This window comes from Chiloscyllium punctatum, chromosome 11, assembly GCF_047496795.1.
Source record: "Chiloscyllium punctatum isolate Juve2018m chromosome 11, sChiPun1.3, whole genome shotgun sequence".
NCBI lineage: Eukaryota > Metazoa > Chordata > Chondrichthyes > Orectolobiformes > Hemiscylliidae > Chiloscyllium > Chiloscyllium punctatum.
Window position 1 is genome coordinate 112848283 of NC_092749.1, and position 18724 is coordinate 112867006.

Here is an 18724-nt window from a genome sequence, read left to right on the forward strand (position 1 = left end):
AAAACATGGAGTGGCAGCACAGTGTCTCAGTGGTTAGTGCTGCTGCGTCACAGCACCAGGAGCTTGGGTTCAATTCCAGCCTCAGGCAACTGTCTGTATGGAGTTTGCACATTCTCCACGTGTCTGCATGGGTTTCCTCCGGATGATCCGGTTTTTTCCCACAGTCGAAAGATGTGCAGGTTAGATGGATTGACCATGCTAAATTGCTCATCGTGTCCAGAGATGTGAAAGGTGGATTAATGATGGAAAATGCAAGATTACAAGGATAGGGTAGGGGGTGGATCAAGGGCTAATCTTTGGATGGTCGATGGACCAAATGGCCTGCTTCTGCACTGTAGGGATTCTATGAATGGAGGGTTAACATGGTAGATTTGGATCAGAAAAAGCAGGAGGCTCCAATGGAGCATAAAAACTGGCATGGACTAGTTGGGCCGAAGGGTCTGTTACTGTGCCATATCCCATTTCTAGTCCTAGGACCAAGTCTCTTGAGTAGCTGCTTGTGAGACCAATCTGAAGCTGGGAGGGTGCAATATAAATATCTCAATTGAGAATAAGTGAAACCGAGTTGGCCCAGTTTGCTATTTCAGTTTGAGAAGGAGCAGTGGCTCTTCCAGAGGGAAAACTGTGTACCAGGAGGAATCCTCTTCAATGCTTCACTTTGGAGACTTTGGTTTCTAATGTCTTCTCAGTTTCCCTTCTCTCGTCACTCCTCCAGCCACCATCAAACAGACTCCTCCCCATTCAACTTGCCCCTCTGTTACACTCAGCCTGAATTCTGGGCTTCAACCTGGAGGTCCTTTGTAAGTGCCAAAAGCCTGTGTAACAAAAAGCCATTCAATGTTGATAAGAACGTTAGGAGCAGTGTAGGCCATTCAGCCCTTCAAGCCTGCTCCATCAGTCAATAAAATCATTGACCTATCTGGTTGAGGCCTCAACACCACCTTACCATCTGCCCTCCTCAAGTCCCTCCATCTATCAAAACTCTTTCTCACTCAGTCTTGAATAACTTTAAAGACCCAGCCTCCAATACCACCTGGGGAAAAGAATTCCACTACCTACACCCTCTCTGACACAGGGAAAACACCTAATCTAATCGAGTTCCATTTGCCAGCACTTGGTCCATATCCTGCTAAGCCCTTCCTATTCATATAACCATCCAGATGCCTCTTAAATGTTGTTATTGTACCAGCCACCACCACTTCCTCTGGCAGCTCATTCCATACATACACCACCTTCTGTGTGAAAAAGTTGCCTCTCGGGTCCCTTTTAAATTTTTCCCTTCCCACTCTAAAGCTATGCCCTCAAGTTCTGGACTCCCCAACCCCAGGGAAAATACTTTGTCTATTTATCCTATCCATGCCCCTCGTAATTTTATAAACCTCTATAAGGTCACCCCTCAGCCTCCGAAGCTCCAGGGAAAACAGCCCTAGTCTGTTCAGCCTCTCCCTGTAGCTCAAATCCTCCAACCCTGGCAACATCCTTGTAAATCTTTTCTGAACCCTTTCAAGCTTCGCAACATCTTTCCGATAGGAAGGAGACCAAAATGACACACTAATATTCCAAATGTTGCCTAACCAATGTCCTGTACAGCCACAACATGACCTTCCAACTCCTGTACTCAATACTCTGACCAATAAAGGAAAGCATACCAAATGCCTTCTTCACTATTCTATCTACCTGCAACTCTATTTTCAAGGAGCTATGAACCTGCACTCCAAGGTCTCTTAGTTCAGCAACACTCCCTAGGACCTTACCATTAAGTGTCTAAGTCCTGCTCTGATTTCCAGTGACTCTTCTTCAGAACTTTTGTTTCTGATTTACAGCATTCACAGTTCTTTTGGTCTTTATTTAGTAATCGTGAACCGCAGGCTAATGTTCTCAGGATGTTCTCACTGCTGCATTTGGTGAAATTGAATTTCAATCAAAAGTTAGTCAAAATGATTAGACTAGATTACTTACAGTGTGGAAACAGGGCCGTTGGCCCAACAAGTCCACACCGACCCACAACCCACCCATACATTTACCCCTTCACCTAACACTATGGGCAATTTAGCATGGCCGATTCACCTGACCTGCACATCTTTGGACTGTGGGAGGAAACCGGAGCACCCGGAGGTAACCCATACAGACACAGGGAGAATGTGCAAACTCCACACAGTCAGTCGCCTGAGGCGGGAATTGAACCCAGGTCTCTGGTACTGTGAGGCAACAGTGCTAACCACTGTGCCACCCACATAACTACTATAGAGTGCTGTTAAAAACCCATCTGGCTCATTAATGTCTGCTGTCCTTACCCGTTGTGGTGTGTGTGTGACTCCAGACCCACAGCAATGTGGTTGACTCTGAAGTGCCCTCTGGGCAATTAGGGATGGGTTGCAGGTGCTTTAGACAGTGATAAATGAATTAACAGAACAGAGAGGTGCAGTTTTTTTGTCAGATCAGAGGAAGGTAGACGTGGAAGAAGTGAAATCCTGGTGACTGAAACGTAAGGAAGCAAATCACAGCTTGCAGGTGACACAAAACTTGAAATCATTGCGAATGATTTCAAAAGGAAATTGGATGGGGCACTTAAAAGGAAGTAGACCACAAAGGGTCAGCATGGGCTCAATGGGCTGAATAGCCTTCCTCAGAGACATAAGAGGCAGCTTGGACATTTTACCCAGTTAGGCTTCCTGCTGATGAGTTGCTGTGTTTGAGAGTCAATTCTGCCTGGCTGTGCATGCCTCACAATCTCAGCCTCACTTCTCATCATCTCTTTCATTCACTGGCACACTGCTGGACCGATAAAATATAGCTCCCTGCAGCTGTATCAATGATACCCCAAGTCATTCGGTAAGACATCGACACTTTATAAATTGTGCATCAGCCCATTGATTCTTGTTCGCAGCTTTCTTCGTTATCAGCAACTGATTGTGTTTTCAAAAGCATACAAACGGGTCAGGCTGCTCATTTACAAGGGGCGAGAAAATGTCATTCTCTGCGCTCGAGAATATTTCACCTGACACTCTCCAAATGGAATCAGAAACCATCAAATCCAGCTCCTCTGACGTGCTCGGGATGCATGGCTGTACAGACCACGGGCAGGAGCTGGGTGGTGCCCAATAGCCTGGGAATTCTCTGTGCAGCAAAAGAAAAGACTGCTGTTCAGGAATGGAAAACACTGGAACTGAATCCAAAAGGGCGAGGAGGGTGTAGTTTGATGGTGTAAATTGAATCACAGAATCAGAGAATGGCTCTGGCACAGAAAGAGACCATTCGGCCCATCAGGTGGAATCTTCCCAGGCCCTGAATGGTGTGGGATACGGTGTGAAATTTGTGAAAAATTGGGTGAGATATTGGGCGAGGTCCCTCACAATACCAAGACCAAATAAAATCTCACTTTCCAACTAAGTTCAGGACGTCAAGGTGAAACTCTTGCAAGTGAGCGGCAGGAGGTCTATTATCAGGGATTCTCGCTCATTACTACCTTCATTATTACCTAATCCCACTTAATCAATGCACGGGCTCCCATTCCCCAACCTGCACTGAATATAAACGTTGAGAATTCATTGAATCGAAGAACCCCATTCAGCCCATTGAGTCCATACTAACCCTCTGAAGAGCATCCCACTCAGACCCACCCCCCAACCCTTTCCCTTTAACCCTGCGTTTCCCATGGCCAATCCACCAAAACTGAATATCTTTGGACATTTGCAGGGAAGAATGCGGAGTCAACGTTTCGAGTTCAGTGACTCAGTTTCTGAAGCAGAGTGACTGGATTTGAAATGTTAATGCTGCTTTCTTCACCCACATGCTGCCAGACCTGTTGAGATTTTCCAGCAATTACTGTTTTTGTTTCAGATCTCCAGTTCTTTGTTGAATTCTGGGACTTTACTGACAGCACTTAGCAGTCAGGTCTGATATGAGACATTACTTTAACATATCAATGATAATAAGTTAAACATTGCACAAATCATTGGTGTAAAATCTTAAAGTACTTACATGGACAGAGAAATCTGGGAATATGTTTTCCCAAAAACAGTGAACTATTCGAACAATAATTGACATACAGCCCAAGGAATGAATTTAAATGAATAAAGTTATTGGTGATCAAAACCTTCTGGTTGAAGAATTGCCTCAGTGTTTAGTGATGATTATTTTTAGTTACCTTTAAACCAACTCCTAGAAATACAAAGGCAGTCCCTACCCACTGCAAAGAGCTAATTTGATTATCAAAAATAACAACTGAACTGAGGACAACAAAGAATTTTCTGGTTGTAGTAATGATTGAACAGGTCTAAGCTCCAAAATAAACAACCACCATTAAGATGAAACTCTGGCCTAGAGCACTAGTTAAACTAAACAGAAGTATCTTGTAGCGGATACGAGAGTGGTGCTCAGTGACATTCCCATAATTCTCTATTCCTGACATGGAGGTCAGAGCAGGAGCTTAGTGAGTGCAGCTCTCTGCTTGCTTGTCCAGACCTCTATCTCAGACACCCAGCAGCAACATCCCAACAGAAATTGGCTGGTCATTCTCCACATCCACAGATACTGGCTTCCGACATTTGCTAGCTTCCCATCTACCTCAAATATCCTTTTCCTGCACTTTGGAGCCCAGCGGAACCTCTCATTGTGATGCTGCTGCAAGGGCACTGTGTATATTAAAGGGATATGCACTCAGCTCCCAGACTGCATCTTGAGGCTCACTCTCTGAGTACATATTCATTTAGCACCAGGCCGGATGCTCTCCAGCATCCCTACCTTGCCTTTCCTCCTCTTTACCCCCTTAGCCTGAAAGGTTGAAAGCTGAAAGCACCTATGCCTTTCCTTGCCATTCAGAGCAGCCAGCAAGCCAGGGAACTGGCCATTGGTATCAACAATCAGCAGAACCATCTTATTTCAATGTTGCACCTAAAACAACCGTCAGCTGCCTGCATAGTAAACACACTGCATTAACTAAATGCCCCTGTCTCAGATTGAAAGGGGTACAATCCCCTCAGTCAAGTCCTGAGGAGGTCTTCTGTCACTCGGAGGGGCTGGGGTGCAGTCAGTTAAGGGCACCGTGCAATATCAAGCCAGGCACAAATCACTCCTTATAAGCGGTGGAATGCTGAAAGTTAACACTGCACCAGCCTTGTGCCTCTACCTGCCTTACCATGTTAAAAATCACACAACACCAACATGCTAACACACCAATTGTTACAGTTAACCTGAGAATGCAACTCCAAAAAACAATGTTTTGTGATTTACACATGAAAGAAGTGAAACGATCATGGTATTCGAAAAGATGAAAGACTCAACAGACAATCAAGGTATTTTTCAATGTATAATTTCAGTTACATCACACTGTAAACTTTTACTATAAATCCTGTGCCTTACAACTGTGTCCTCCGCAACCTGATGAAGGAGCATCGCTCCGAAAGCTAGTGCTTCCAATTAAACCTATTGGACTATACCCTGGTGTTGTGTGATTTTTAACTTTGTACACCCCAGTCCAACACCGGCATCGCCAAGTCATGCCTTACCACGGCATGGCTTGTCCTGGAGTGAGAGAAGGGAAGGGGTTGGGTGAGGTGAAACCGGCCAATAACAAAAACTTACACAATGATTGAGTGATCAGCTTCCCAGGTGATAGTATTTATTAATCCAGAATCAGTAAATGGATTAGATTACAGCGGGTCATGAAGGCAGCCCTCCACCAGCTTCTCCCAGTGACACCTATATCCCACAGGTGAATAAAAAAAGTCCCTTTCACTTGGATTTAACTGGCCGGCTGAATTTCATGAATGCAGATTCCCCATGAATGAATTGAGGGCTTTTTTTGTAAATCGAGGGTTTCTACCTCTATTGCCCTTTCAGACACAACCCTTCTTTAAATAACTTTCAGGCTGAAGCACTCTTACTCTCACTCCAGTCACTGAGCCTTCTCCTAATGTAAATGGACCTTACCCATCCTCTCTATCCTGGCAAATTTGTACGTCTTTGCCTAATCTCCCCTCAGCCTCGTCGATTATAATCTCAGCTATTCCAATCTTAGCTGATAGCTGCATTTTTCCACTTTATAGTGAGATACACCTGCTTCTTGATCAACACACACTGAAAAGCACCATGCTAAATAAAACTGCATTATTTGAAACCCATGTCCCTGCAGAAACCAATGTAAATGTTTGCAGGATGCAAAACAAGTACAGAGTTCAAACGCAACAGAATTAATATAAACACCAAAGTGAGCATGAGAATATGTAAGAACAATATCTTTTAATTTTCTTGCCACTGCTTATGTGGAGGTGGGAGACTTGTCTGGAGGGTAAAGGTTGACGACGATCAGATTGCTCTTTTGCTGCTTTGGAAGTGGAGGCTTCAGGGTCCTTAGGGGGCCAGCTTTTCAAAACTGATCCAGCCTTGAACGAGGTCGGCAATGGCTAAGTGATTCTGTTCGCCGAGCTGGGAATTTGTCTTGCAAACGTTTCGTCCCCTGTCTAGGTGACATCCTCAGTGCTTGGGAGCCTCCTGTGAAGCGCTTCTGTGATGTTTCCTCCGGCATTTATAGTGGCCTGTCTCTGTCACTTCCGGTTGTCAGTTCCAGCTGTCCGCTGTAATGGCCGGTATATTGGGTCCAGGTCGATGTGTTTGTTGATAGAGTCTGTGGATGAGTGCCACATCGACCTGGACCCAATATCACTACAGCGGACAGCTGGAACTGACAACTGGAAGCGGCAGAGACAAGCCACTATAAATGCCAGAGGAAACAGCACAGAAGCGCTTCACAGGAGACTCCCAAGCACTGAGGATGTCACCTAGACAGGGGACGAAACGTTTGCAAGACAAATTCCCAGCTCAGCGAACAGAACCACAACAACGAGCATCCGAGCTACAAATCTTCTCCCAAACTTTGAATGGTTAAGTGAATTGAACAAGCAGGAATTTGCCTAGAAATGCCTAGATTGGTGACACGTCCATTCCTCTGAGCTGCTGGAAGTCAGCTGAGAAATGTGTTGTGCAGGACAGTAAAACTCGTGTTATGACAAAACCGTGTTATTCCAAATCCCACCAGTCAATGCCTGCCTGTATAATACAGTCAATATAATCTAGTTAAATGAGCTACCCAATTACCATCATACCTAATCTTCCTTCCAATTAAACCAAAGACAGGCACAAAAATTGGCACGGGATTTAAACACTGAAGAAGGGCTTCGGCCCAAAACGCCAATTTTCTTGCTCCTTAGATGCTGCCTGACCTGCTGTGTTTTTCCAGCAACACAATCTCAACAGGGGATTTAAACACGTCCATTTCACTGTTACACTGGGGTGGAAATGGTCTGATGGTATTATCTTTGGACTATTAATCCAGAGACACAGGTAATGTTCTGGGAATCCCGCAATGGTGGATGTTGGAGTTTGAATTCAAAATAAATCTGGAGTTAAATATCAAAGGATGACAATGAATATATTGTCTATTGTCAGGAAAATCCCATCTGGTTCACCAATGACCTTTAGGGCAGGAAATTGCCATCCTTACCTGGTCTGGTCTACATGTGACTCCAGACCTACAGCAATAAAGTTGACCCTGAAATGCCAAATGGGCAATTTGGGATAGACAATGAATGCTGGACTAGTCAATGACACCCACATCCTGGGAATGAATAAAAAACATTACCCAAAGCCAAAGTTGAACCCTACATGCCTGCTTGAAAAGCTCACACATAACATGAAGGCCCACATGGATGTAGCCAAGCCGAAAATAAACATGAGATGATGTGTTGGGTTACAGTAAAATCGCTCATTTGGGAACTGAGTCAGCTGGAAAGAAAGTAGATAAATAAAGGACAGGTAGTGTGGATTGGCAAAAGGTTTGTCATGTGTATGAGAATTTTGTTTGAAGACATGACAACTGTTGAAGAAAGGAATTTCGTGTGGATTTTCAGAAGACATGGAACAAGATGCTGTATGGAAAGCTTACTCAGCAAGTTCTGGTGCATGGATGGATCATGTTGATTACTTGGTGCCAATTATGAGTAATGCAAAATAGATCCCATAGGGAAGACAAACATGACCCACACATTATTGTTAATATTAAAGCTAAGCATGAGTTCTTTTTATTCTGACTCATAGAATTCCTACAGTTTGGAAGCAGGCCATTCAGTCCATATCAACCCTCTGAAGAGCATCCCGAATAGACCTACCCCAGCTATCCTAGAACCCTGCATTTCCCATGGCTAACCCAGCTAGCCTGCAGGTTATGGGCAATTTAGCATGGCCAATTGACCTAACCTACACGTCTTTGGAGTGTGAGAGGAAACCGGAGCACCCGGAGGAAACCCACTCAGACACGGGGAGAATGTGCTAACTCCACACAGACAGTCGCCCGAGGTTGGAATCAAATCTGGGACCCTGGCACTCAGAGTCAGCAGTGCTAGCCACTGAGCCATGGTGCTGTGTGCCCTTCTGTGCTGTGTTAGAGAGAGTATTGAGGTAATTTAATGAAAGGACAGAGAGCAGAGCAGGGAATGTTGATTATTTTATATTAAAGAGTGGCAACCTCTGGCCAAAATGGGTCACATGTTGGTCGCAGAATCCAGCTGATTTTCAGTTCAATCGCCCAACAAACACTTCAGATCTCCTTTCACAGATAGTATCCTCTTGAGGGCTGTTTAGTGGAATATCATTCTCTAAAGTCCCCGTTTGCTTTTTAAATCCACCTGACTTTCTCTCTATAGCAGACAACTGACTTTGTTTATTCTGTGATTTGAATGTTCTTGTAGGACATCTTCTACAGTGGTACCTTCAGGGTCCTCTGTTGTATCCCACACCATCAGAGTTAATCCTTTTGCTCCATTGAAATGTACCAGACTAATTTTTCTTTGCTGTTTCTAATTTAAGTTTTTGTTTGTCTATTTTCTCCCACAGTTATGGGTCAGGATGTCGATATTTTACCTTCCAGCAACATCAACAACCTGAGACTGTCAGTAGCTGCATCTGCGATCACTTTAGATCAACGATTACCTGCCCCTTTATTTTAAGTTAGCACTGGTATTGCAAGGCCACGTCCATTGTGTTAATGTTGAGCGTGCACCTGTAGGTCAACAGCAAACTAACCAAAAGTACAAGGCTCCACATGGACCAGGCTTGGGTCTCAGCTCCCTCCTCCAGAACTAGGGCCATAGTCCAAGAATTAGGGCCTGACCATTCAGGAGAGATGTTAGGAAGCACTTGTACACACAAAAGGTGGGAGAGGTTTGGAGCTCTCTTCCACAAATGGCAGTAGATGCTGGGTCAGTTGTTAATTTTAAATAAATAGATAATAGACATTACTTTGTTAAGCAAAGGTATTAAGAGCTTTAGGCCAAAAGCAGGTATATGGAGTTAGCCATGACCTCAGCGAGTGGTGGAACAGTCTCAAAGGGCTGAATGGCCGACTGCCATTCCTATGTTAATGTACCAAGCCATTGACAACTTGTGGAAAACAAGAGATGTGGCTGGATGGCTTCCAGCTCCACTGGTTCAGGCAAATAAAGGGCATCTCCAGCAACAACGCGGCAGTAAATATGGAAGTGGACCAGTGCCCAAAGACTCCCAGCGTGTTCACTCACTTGAGTGGGCAATGACTTCAATGGCCGTGTCACCAAATAGTTGCTGACCACATTCCCAATGACATGTCCTGCGGCAAATTTGCTACCGGCACAAATCACCAGGTCTCCCATGTGGACCAGGATCGGAGATGATGCATGGCAAGGTCTCACTGCTGACCAGTAAGGAAGTGGAAAAAGGCAGAGGACAAAAGAAATGAGAAGGGAAATTCTCTCTAAATTTTCTTTCTTTAATGAACTGATTTCACCAATTCCTGAACAAGCTGTACGTTAAAAATTGCGTGTTGATGGCTCTGCCTACTTTAAATGATTGAATGGTGTTTCGCAAGCCATCCTGGCCGCTACAAATAATTTGATTAATTAAGCAAAGCCACAAATTTTACGACAAGCCCCAGCTCAGTTTTATAATAATCACAGTCTCTTCCAATCGATTCATAAATAAAATGTTCAAGATTTTCACTGGCTCCAGCTTCTTTAACTCACAATACAGCTCCAATTATTTTCATAATTATATCAAGTGCCAGATTCAATTGTTCTTCAGTTGAAATTGCTTTTGTTTTAGTGTTTCTTTTTCAGTGATTTTGGGGGAAAATGGGTGTTTTCACCTTCCCAATTGTTCCTACAAATTACTTCGTTCATTGCTCACACCTTTTGTACTTTTCTAGGTTGTATTTAGTCACTTGTTGGCTGACAGAAATTGCACACTTTTCATTTCCTTTAGTCTCCCATAGGATTTGGGCGTTTATGGCAGGGTCAGCGTCTATTGCCCGTCCCTAACTGCCCCTTCAGAAGATGGTGATGAGCTGCCTTCTTGAACCACTGCAGTCCACAGGTTGACACAATGGTGTTGTTAGGGAGAGAATTCCAGGATTGACCCAGCAACACTGAAGGAACAGTGATCTATTTCTAAGTCAGGATGGTGAGTGGCTTGGCTGTTTTTGCCATCTCCAGTGCTTAGATCAATGCCAGGTCAATTCCATTCATTCTTTCTAGCATTTGTTACAATTGCTTGGCTTGATGGGTCATTTGAGAGGGGAGTCAAGGATCAGCCACTTGCTCTGGGTCTGGAGTCACCTATAGAGAAAGGACAGCATTTTCCTTCCTCAAGGAGCATTAGTGAACCAGATGGGTTTTTAGGACAGTTCCAACTTTGTCAGTTCATGTTCACCAACTAGCTTGGATGCTTGGATCTTAGGTTGAACATATTGTTGGCATAGAATTTGAGGGACAATAATGTATGGTTCAACAATATGTCCACTATTGCACTGTTTTAAGCCTTCGTAAACCATTTTTAGATCCATGGGAAGACCACTAACTACAAGTTCCCTCCAAGCCACTCACCATCCTGACTTGCAAATATATCGCCATACATTCACAGTCACTAGGTTAAAGTCCTGGGATTCCCTCCTATGAGCATTGTGGGTCTGCCTACGCACACGGACTACAGCGGTTCAAGAAGGCAGTTCACCCCCACCTTCTCAAGGGGCAACTAGAGACAGGGAGTAAACGCTGACCCAGCCAGCAATGCCCATGTCCCATGAGTGGATAAAAAAGTTATCTGCAATGGCTGAGGTTGCTTCACTGATTTAAATTACCAAGTTGTTTCCTAAATTTGCAGATAATATAGACAGTTTCACTGTGATTCTTTAACTGGCATAGTTCACTTTATAATGCATGTGTGAAATCCCTTGAGATGCTTTACAAAAATCAAAAGACTGCAAAGTTAAAAATCACACAATGCCAGGTTATAGTCTAACAGGTTTATTTGGAAGCACTAGCTTTTGGAGCGCAGCTCCTTCATCAGACAACCATCTGATGAAGAAGCAGCGCTCTGAAAGCTAGTGCTTCCAAATAAACCTGTTGGGCTATAGAGTTGCATTGTGTGATTTTTAACTTTGTACACCCCAGTCCAACACCGGTGTCTCCAAATCAAAAGATGATGTAAATCTGAAACAAAAACAGAAATTGCTGTAAGAGCTCAGCAGGTCTGGCAGTGTCTGTGAAGAGAAATTAGAGCTAACAGTTCCTCAGAACTCAGGAAGCATCACCGGACCCAAAACGTTAACTCTGATTTCTCTTCACAGACACTGCCAAACCTGCAGAGCTTTTCCAGCAACTACTGGTTGAGATTTTTTTTAAGTTAAAGGCACAATTTAAATGTAAGTTGCTTTTTTTTAAAAGTAAGGAGCCAATACTTATCCCTACAACAACATCATTAGAAAACCTTTAAAAGACTGGTGGTGTGGGATCTTGCTGTGCACATCCCATTTTCCTGCAGTATCCCATTCTGCTTTGAGTTGATGAGAATGCACTAAAGTTTGAAGAATGGTATGCTGTCAATAATAGTAATGGAAGTGATGAGCCCAAGCTGCAAAGTTTAATGACTGGAAATGTTCTTGGAAATATATTGTGTTTTACCTGTGCAGCCCCAATGAAATTCATAACCATGAATTATACCGAAAGCTGTCAAGGTGGGAGTCAAATATTGCAAAATCTCAACTTTAAACTCCATTATCCGTCAGAAAGCGAACCATCTTTCACCTTCATGGTTCATGGGATCATCTGTACAACTCTCTAACAACCTCCCTGGGGGAGCCGATATTCTTGATCGGGGTTTTGTTTGAGTTCAGTTGTTATTGGCGTCTGTTACTTTGTGGGTATAAAAGGGCAGCATCGGTATTTTATAGCTGACAAAATTTACAAACAAGGTTTAAAATGCTCGCAGTTACATGGCACACTACACAGTCTTTTATGCTGTAAATATAGATTTGACACTTCTGACAAGAGAACAACTTCTACAAAAGTTATGGAGCACTCTAAACGTTGGCATTTTATGGCTAATACCTTATATCAGTATTATTTCAATCACAACTTTCTTGTCCAAACTTGTGCAGTCAGTCCATAATTTCCTGTGGGAAGGACAATATAATTTATTACTGAACACGCAGTAATTCATTTGTTCTTTATGTTCTCTAAAACAAAGATCTCATGTTTAGAATGAAAGGTCTAATGTGAGTTATATTTTGTTTATGCCCTGCGAAAAAACTCTTCTTTTGTGGCTTGCCAATTTTTCCTCCCCTCCCAGTCTGTGCTACCTGATCTAACGTCCGATTAGAGGCAATTTTAACCCTGTTTGCAAGGCTGGTTTCCTCAGGCTTTGATTTTAACCAGAGTTTCAGCACGTGTGCTGGGCCCTTTTGAATCACCTAGCGTGGAAACAGACCCTTCGCTCCAACCAGTCCCCACTGACCATTATCCAAATTAAACTAGTCCCACCTGCCTGCAGTTGACCCACATCCCTCCAATCCTTTCCTATTCATAAACTTATCCAAATGTCTTTTTACAATATAATGAACAGACTCGGAGTTTCCTCAAAACCTGACATCAATCTGGTGAGAAGGAGGAACTGGAGCAAAGAAGGTAGACTTTTGACTTTTCCTGTAGGTCAAGGTGGAGAAGGTGATGTCTCTCCAGACCATAAGGTACCACTTTAACCTCCCTCACCCAGGACTTTCCCTCCCCCCATCAGCTTCCCTGCTTCTCCTGTTCTTACTGAGAGTCCATGAAGACCTTCAGGGATGTGTGAACCTCAGTGATGACCATTAGTCTAACCAGAATCGTGTCCAAATTTTTGGGAAGCGAATCAAGCTTCAGGAAGTGTGGCATTGCTTTAAAAGGCTCCTTGAAATCGGCTTTTAAAGAGAGCTTCAAAGAATTGCAGAAATAAAGATGGGGAGCATCCTATTTCCTGACTTGATCAGAAAAAAGTTTAGAAGTTGAAATCCAAGCTGCTGATGGGATAGGACATTCTTGGTGACCACACTCGCTCGAGTTAATGTCACGGTCCAAGGCCTAGAGTTTCTGCAAAAGCTTTGATGTGACTGCAATGTAATAATAACCACAGAGCTATCTATTGTTGTAAACCCTTTGTAAAACCCTTTAGACCAGAGATAAGGAGAAACTCCTCCAGCCAGAGAGTGGGGAATCCATGGAATTCACTGCCACAGAAGGCTTTTGAGGCCAGGTCATTGGAGTATGTTTAAGACAGAGATAGTTAGATTCTTGTTGGTTAAGGCAATCAAAGGTTACAGGGAGAAGGTGGGACAGTGGGGTTGAGAAACTTATCAGCCAGGATTGAATGGAAGGAGACAAAAGAAACTGCAGATGTTGGAAGCTAAAGTAGACAGGTAGGACGCTGGAGGAACACAGCAAGCCAGGCAACATCAGGAAGTGGAGAAGTCAATATTTCAGGTATAACCTTTCTTCAGGATTGGATTGAATGGCGGAGCTAACTCGATGGGTCAAATGGCTTAATTTCTGCCTCCAGTCTTGTGGTCTTGGAGCCCAAACACCCATCTGGTTCACTCGTGGCTTTCTGAGGTAGGAAATTCCCCATCCTTACCTGATCTAGCCCATGTTGACTCTAGACCCACTTCAATGTGGTTGGCTTATACTGCCCTGTGAAATGGCCCAGTGAGCCCCTCGATTCAAGGGCAGTTATGGGCAGGCAGCAAATGCTGACCTTGCTGGCGAGGCCTACATTCCTTGAAAACAAAGTTTCTTAAAAACCCACTGCTGCTTTCCCACTTTGCTTCATGCCAAATTGTTGCCTTCCAGTGTAAGCAAGTGAAGTCCACAGGAAATTCTGGTGTGAGTTCCCGTTAATGAGATCAGCCCGAACCCAAGGGCACATTTCGGAGTCAGCACTGTTTGGGATCTTCTGGGCCACCTGTGCCTTCCTTTTGCAATGGCGAATTTCTTCAGTGGCAGAAGAGTGGCCTCTGTGAGAATAATGTTAGGTCATTCTATGCCACACCGTGCATTCTGAGCGCTAGATTAAAACATAAAGCTCAACAAAAACTACCTTTGTACTGAGCAAACCCCAGGCTAATACTGGTCTTCCCAGTTGTCAGCCCTAGCAAATCCAGTAATCTCTCCACCAGCTGCACCAACCAGCAACATTAGTATGACAGTTAACTCATTATAAAAGCAGCCTTAAATATCTAACAGTACAGAGTCCTTTAACAAGACTTTGAGTGCCTTGGTTTATATTTCCCTCTTAGTTCTATATATTTGAACTCAGTGGAGTTGCTGATACCAGATCTCTCCATGATAAGAAATAAAGGTAGATGGGAGAACAGTCTCTCTATTGCCTTGTGCAGAAGCAAGTGAAAGACCAACAAATTCAACAGATCACTATCCTCTCACCTCTGATTTCTGCGACTACATCTACGAGGCATTGTCATAACCTTTATGTATTCTGGCTAATTGAATATTTGCCGTTCAATTCAATCTGGAAGTTTCAGCAGTTCTGCTAAAAATATAAGTCAGTTATCTGAGTCATTCTTCATTCCTGTTCTAATATGCTTCTTTCAGCGGCTGTTTCCATTTCATTTCCATACGGGAAACTCTCGTGTCTAATTTGGAGAGCCAGAATACATTTCTATTAAACATGACATCTATCCAGGTCTTCCAGAGACAATTCAATACCAGAATTAGAATTTTAATAGAATGTTTTCCAAATATCCTCCTTCAGCCCTCAGATAAATCAAAGTATAAATATTCGCAGTACTTGTTTCAGTAGGGCACAGGTCGAAATCAATAATTTCATATCTGAGACCAATAATAAAATGACCTAACTAGACAATTACTGGATATTGCTCATATCTGAGCATTTTTTTTTGTCTCAATGGCCTTATAGAATTGCACATTCCCTTGAAGTCACTAACAGCCTGAACAGTGAAATTCTCGCCAATGTTTTGTGCCAAGATTTCTGATGTCCTGAGTTTTCATTTTCTTTAATGGAAATGGGGAGAGGCTGAACAGGCTGGGGCTGCTTTCCTTGGAGCGCAGTGGCTGAGGGGTTACCTTATAGAGGTTGATAAAACCATGAGGGGCATGATTAGGGTAAATAGCCAAGGTCTTTTCCCTGGTTGGGGAGTCCAAAACTAGAGGACATAGGTTTAAGGTGAGAGGAGAAAGATTTAAAAGGGACCCAAGGAGCAACTTTTTCAGATAGAGGGTGGTGTGTGTATGGAATGAGCTGCCAGAGGAAGTGGTGGAGGCTGGTACAATTGCAACATTTAAAAGGCAACTGGATGAGTATACAAATAGGAAGGCTTTAGAGGGATATGGGCCAAATGCTGGCAAATGGGACTAGATTCATTTAGGCTAGCTGGTTGGCATGGACGAGTTGGACTGAAGGGTCTGTTTCTGCGCTGTACACCTCTATGGCCTTATAAATACATCCATTTCCAGATCCATAACATCACCTCACGCCCCCTTGTCAAAGCCCATCTGCTGCCGAAATCATGTGGACTTTTACTACTTGATGATCTCCATAAAATTTTTCAGCATCAATAAAATTAAGATCATCCAAAACTCACCAGCCCATATCTTAATTTGCACAGAGTTCCATTCACCCACATGTTGCATTCATTGACCTATGCCTGTTCTGGCAATACCTTGGTTTGAAAATTCTCATCCTTATTTACAATTCCCTCTGCATCTTCACCCAAACAAACTAAAGTAGGTCAGTCAGCCATTCCTATCTCTGCAATCTCCTTGAGCCCCATAACCTTCTGCATTATCAGCACTCCTCCAATTCTGCCTTCTTGCACATTCCTGATTTTCATCATCAGCTGTCATGTCTTCAGCTTCCCAATTCTTTCACTGCACTCCTCTGCCTCTGTAGCTTTTCCTTCTACTTTTAGGTATTTGCCTCTTGCATCAAGCTTCTGGTCACCTCTCCTCGTATCTCCCTTCGTGGCTCAGTGTCACCCTTCACCTTGCGCCTGAAAAATATTTCACTGTCTGGAAAGTGCTACCTAACTGCAAGTTGTTGTTTTCAGATCACTGCATTACAAAAGGTCACCGTTATAACTCAATTAGCTTTAATGCCTGGCAAAGTCCAGCATTCATAGAGTACACTCCATAGTGCAGACAACAATTATATTGCATTGTGTTATATCAGTAGTCACAGTGGCATTGGAGCGTGATTTATCTAAACTAAAGAGTTTACGGTTTAGTCAGTGCTCATTAGCAACATACATAGAAACCACAACAGAGCAACACAAAAATCTGCGCGGTATTGCAAACCTTGTTTTTGATGATGTTAGCATACGTGCAGTGATGGTGTTATAGTGGTAATGTCATTGAACTAGCGATCTAGGCATAAGTTTAAATCCAACCACAGCAGCTACAGCAAAATAGATCATGAGTCAGAAATTGTGCCTATGGAGCTACCAATTGATTGTGTAAAATCTCAGAGTCATTTGGACCCGAAACATTAGCTTGCTATCTCTTCATGGATGCTGCCTGACCCCACTGTGATTTCCAGCATCTTTTTTTCAGTTCATCTCATTCAGTAATGCCCTTTAGGGAAGGAAATCTACTGTCCTTTCCTAGTCTGACCTACATGTGACTCCAGACCCACAATGTAACTGACTTTTAACTGCCCTCTTAAATTGCGTTGCCACTCAGTTCAAGGGCAATTAAGGATGGGCGTCAAATGCTGGCCTTACCAACAACACCCACATCTCATTAAGAAAGAAAGAAAATACTTTGATATTGTAAACCACATAAATTATTTTACTTGCATTGAAGGCAATGGCATTAATGTGAACTGTGTCCACAGGCTTGTCTCTCCATGCAAACACAATAACGGAACAGGAGGACTGCAGGAAGCTCAGTTTATCTCACACATGTCTGGGTCCTTAACTTTATAGGCTCTTCATGTAGGGAGCAGGCTGTGTATCCCACTGTTCTCTGGTATATATCCTCTACATCAGATAGCCATATAAAGGAATTTTACAACGCTATCTCCAAGAGATCTTCTGCAAATTTCACTAGTTTCATTGAACACTGAGCAAATATTTCTCTGGCAACAAAGACAGTGTTGTAACTCATCTGTTCTGACTTTTGTTATCTCTCTGGATATCTGGCCATTACTAACATTTTTTCCACTGATAATGTAGTTTTCTCATCAGCTGAAAAATGCTATGCATTTACCTGGGCATGGAGAATAAAAGGATTCTATGTTGTCCGGCCTCACGCTAACTGAAACCACTGTTAATTATATTACTGCATGCATTGTACAGAGCTTAGGGAGGGATGGAAGGGAGACAAGGGAGGACAGCAAAGAATGTTAGAAAAAGTCACAAACTAGATAAAACTTATTAATTTATTGGGAAAAACAATGTTACAGCAAATGAGAAAAATATTTTGATGCAGATAAAAATTATCCTTTCATGATGTCTGAGTTAGCAAAAAAAAATGTGTGGGAGATTTTAAAAAAGAGTTAATGTTTCAAATCCAGCAATGACCATTCAGAACCTTTCTGAAGAGGGTGATTGGACTTGAAAAGTTAACTCTGCTTTCTCTCCACAGATGCTGCCAGACCTACTGAGTTTCTCTAGCAGCTCCTGTTTTTGTTTCAAATTTCCAGCATCTGCACTCCTTTATTTTAAGAAAAAAAATCATTGTCTTTTTTTTGCCACATCTCGGAAAGTTTAATGAGTTATCTAAATCTAAATTAATGTTCCCATTGTTTGTCATTTATTTGAGCCATTATTATGCATTATTGAAATACTTAGGAGGTTGCTACCTGCAAATCTATACAAACAACAAAAGAAAATATTAAATAAATTAGAAAGAAATGAAATCCAGTGACATTGATTTGTAATTTATTTTTTGTACACATATAAGCCTGTGTCCCTTTCGTAAACGACTAGTTTGATAAATGGAGCTCCCATGTTTTCATGACATTTGTTTATTTAAGTGCAGTGTAGACAGAACATTCAGATCAAGATCCAGCAGAAATCTTTTTTGTGTACATTCTCTCCTACCCAGCACTATCTGTTACCACATTCCTTTTGCCTAATCTTTGCCTCTCACATAAAGTGTCCAGCTTAATCATTCAGTGTTTGCACTTAAAAAGTTATTGATGGTGGCATATATTATCTTTTCCACCCTCTGTCGTATTTGCATTTACCTGATAAAAACCTGAAGTGCCCTCTCAGCTGAAGGTAAAATACAACTGTAGCGTAACCTGAGTTAACTGATCTGGTCAAAAAAAAAGTGAAAGAATTCTTTTCCTCGGCCAACATTTTGCTATTATTCATTAACACTCAGACAAGATTAGCTCCCAGAACTGA